Source organism: Apaloderma vittatum, unplaced genomic scaffold, assembly GCF_000703405.1.
Source record: "Apaloderma vittatum isolate BGI_N311 unplaced genomic scaffold, ASM70340v1 scaffold25398, whole genome shotgun sequence".
Taxonomy (NCBI): Eukaryota; Metazoa; Chordata; class Aves; order Trogoniformes; family Trogonidae; genus Apaloderma; species Apaloderma vittatum.
In genome coordinates, this window is record NW_009729441.1 from 5,864 (window position 1) to 9,591 (window position 3,728).

The window sequence follows — 3,728 nt, forward strand, 5'->3', positions numbered from 1 at the left end:
ACAACACTAAGGAGGAAAATTAGTTAAAATCAAGATGGAAAGAACAAAGAAGCTAAAGTTTGGGCAGACAATATGCGTTTTAACTGAAGAAACATTAGAATAACTTTTTTCACCCTCATTCTTTTACTTTAGGGAAAACAAGAGGTAGTTCTTTAAATCATCATTATAGTTGCTCTTATCGTTTCACTAGGAAAACAAGAGGTGTGAAATGAAGAGAATGACTGAAAGAGAATTCCTGGAGGAAACAGTAGCAAGGAGTATTCCAGATGACTACAAAGCAAAAGAATCTTCACCATGAGGATTAAAAGCTCAACTGGAAATGCTTGGCTAAGCAAACAGGTCTAACTTTACTTAGGCCATGTTTGAGCTGCCATGACTGCTTTAAATGTCCTTCAGAGGTGCTTTCCAACCTGAGTTAGTCTGTGGTAATACATGTGTGGCCTGACGGCAGACAGTCTTACATATATATGAAAAATCACTAAAGCCAACTTAGAACATTTGAGAAAAGACAGCATGTTTAGTCAGAACAGTTTTAGTACAAACTGGACAAAACTAAAAACTCATTAAGGAGAAATAACTTCATCTGAGAGCTGTAAAAGCTCTCTGTTTTCTCCTCTCCATGTTATTCTAACAATCTGTAAAAAAAAAAAATCTTTTGCCAAAGCTTATTCTTTATTAATAAAGGGAGAAAGGTATAGAAATGGAGTAAAATGAAGCAAAATTGATTCTGTAACAAGAGAAAAACAGAGGTTATGCAACAAAGCACTTTGGCAAACTTAACTTTGTAGTTGATGTTGTAGGTATAGAAAGATAAGAGGGACCTTAAAGGCTGAGACTTTGTTGTATAACTGAGGGAAATTACTTTCAAAGTATTAACAGCAAGCAAAAATCTTAGATGACTTCTAATAAAACTAGTTCTTGAAAGCAAGCAAAGGCCAAACTGAGCTGAATTAGAGCCTACCACCATTTCTCTAGTGGTGCAGCAAATGCCTTCCCTGCAGATTAATTTCTGCAATTGGAAGAATTCTTTTGAACAGGACCATTGAAAGGGTTGTCTGTCTAAATACAGAAATAGAAACAGCTGGTCAGACTCTGGAAATTAAGGTCTTCAGGTTAGAGAGAAATCTTACAGTTGCCCTAAGATGCCTCTAGCACAAATCTTAGAGCTGATAAAAGACTGGCAATATCATATCTGAGACAACTCCCCTAGCCCTTGGCAGTACAGGGGGCAGATCAGATTGGAGTTGTGTTTCTGTTCCAAATGAGATTTAACTGAAAAGCTGCAACATCATCCCTCTAAAGTCAACATTAATCTTGAGACTAATAATGAATGCCATTTCTGCTGTCTCTTTCCACACCAGTAATTTTTGCTGAAACGTATCTCTAGAACTGCACTCAGACCCATTTAAGCAAACACTGCCTCTGACTGCAGCACGCATAAGTAACTCTGCATCCCAGGCTGACTCAGACCTTAGTCATCCTCATTGGGGAGCCAAGTAACTGATTTTGAGTGATTTCTGCTCTAGTTCAGAATAGGAAATAAGATCGGACATGTTTTGAAGTGGCAGAAAAACATGGGCTGCATAATTAAACTCTATGAAAGTTTAACAAATTCAATTTGTACTCCATTGCTATATCCACTTTTTTGATCTTTGCAGTACTTACTCCAGTTACGTTTGTCCTGAGAGTACAGTTTTGCCTCCAAAGAAGAGTAAACCATAAAAAACTTATCTGTTAGAGACTCACCCATCATTTGTAAGAAGACATAAAGGTGTAAAGGTAGCTTCCTGAAACTCTGATTAATTGGTAACTTTGCAGCTGGTTAGGCTGAATGCTGTTTGGAGCTGGGGTCATTTGTTTCCACTCTCCAGGAAGCATCTGACACACACTAATGGTTACACAAATAAAAATAACCAACAATCACAGTGGTAACCAACCTGATACTCCCAGATGCTTCTTAAGTAGCTGATTAGGGTATATCAGAGAGGGAAATGATTTAATCCAGAACAAAATCCTCAACACTCTGCCTTTTGTAACTGATTTTCTTGTGACCATGGTGCCTTTTCCTTGCACATGCCAACTTGTGCTGTCACCTATGGGATCACTGGAGGTTGAGCGTGGCAGGTTACTACTCAGCAAAAGAAAAGGCCATAACCCCCTGTCCCCAAACCCATTTAAACCCAACAGAAAAGAGACTGCAGGGCGTGCGACGAGGGTTACTCACGGCTCAGCTTCAATGCTCTGGTCGGCAGCTATGTAGTTGGCGGGGATGTAGCCCTGGAGCTTGCAGCCAGGACGGTGCGACCGTGCTGGCAGGAGGAGCCTTGCGTACCACCAGCCCTCGTGGGATGCATCCAGCACTTCAAGCTTATCGCCCGCTCGGAAGCTCAAGTCCTCCTCAGTGCGAGCGTCGTAGTCAAAGAGTGCCACAAATCTGCAGGTATTCACCAGATGCTGGCCCGGCAGTAGAGGTAAAGGTTTCTCTTTCATCTCACTGTCTCTGGCTTTCTGTCCTGCTTGGATGTCATGCCTTACCACAGCAATGTTGGCGAAGACTTGGCCAACTTTCTCATCCTGCTCACCACCTCTCCCCGAGAATAAGCACGGGATGTAAGGCTCCAAAGAGGTGCACTGCTTCTGACAAAAGTTTCCCATCCTGTTTCCTTATGCCTTCCTCTGCTTCTGCTTTCGTCTTGTCTTTCCCAGTCGCGATACCCTTAGACCAATTTTTGCACAATCAGCATTTTAGCTTTTTGCAGGATTTCTTCTCTTCCTCCTCCTTTAGCTGAAAATGAAACCACTCTTGGCACAGCTGAAAGCTCCTTTCTGAGACCCACCGAGAGCTCATTACAGGCAGCTCCTGGGTTGGGAGTGAAACCTGAGTATTCAAACGCTGGAGCACATGGGGAGGGAATTTCTCACTTCCTCTTCGGAACAGGAAAACAACACAACAGCTGTGCTGGGCTAAGCTCTGGGAGCAACGGGGGAGCGTGGAGCCTCTTCTTTCACAGCAAAACAAGAAAGTCAAAACATCTACGCAGGGGAGGCTTCTTAGCTCTTACTGCTTGGGATGGGTGCTTTCTTATCCCGGACGGGGTCCTGTCATATGATCAGCTGTGAACGTCTGTATAGTCTGGCTTGATAATGATTAACCAAGCTGACCTGCCTGCTTTTTAGCAATCTCCTACGTAGACATCTCGAATATTTCTTCTTGTTTCCTGGTTTGCACTGGTTTTAGGTGCCAGCGGGAAGCCTCTGCTCACCCCAGGCCAGCAGACACCCACACCTGGGGCGCACCTGCAGCTCCGGCTCTCGCTCACACCCAGGTGCTTTCCCCCCCCCACCCCGAGCGCCTGCCCGTCAAACCAGTCCTCTGGCTTTGTTTTCTTACTGAGCTGGATTTGGCATTTCTTACAAGGAAAAATAAATTTGTGGGGCTTGCTGTAGCACAGCAATAGGCTTTAATTCATCACTTATTCTGCATTTTAAGGAATCAAAGGCACAAGCAAAAAAAATTGCTCTAGGTGGTTGGCTAATTGTATCAGTCACATATAAAAATAACGGCTGCCTTCCAGCCACCGTGTAAGCCAATGAAACTACATTGACCTGTATTCCATTTTCTAAAGCACCTATAACATAGCATACAGACCAAGCATGGGTCTGGATACTGCCACGGCAAAGCAGCCTGGAGAGCTGATTGCCAGAGCTCAGCAGTGCAAGCCCAAGCT

General features: G+C 43.5%; 1 pseudogene; it reads right to left on the reverse strand.

Moving 5' to 3' along the window:
- Positions 1-2,220: 2,220 nt before the first annotated feature.
- On the reverse strand, positions 2,221-2,655 carry LOC104277720 (annotated as a pseudogene).
- Between the last annotated feature and the right edge of the window lie 1,073 nt (positions 2,656-3,728).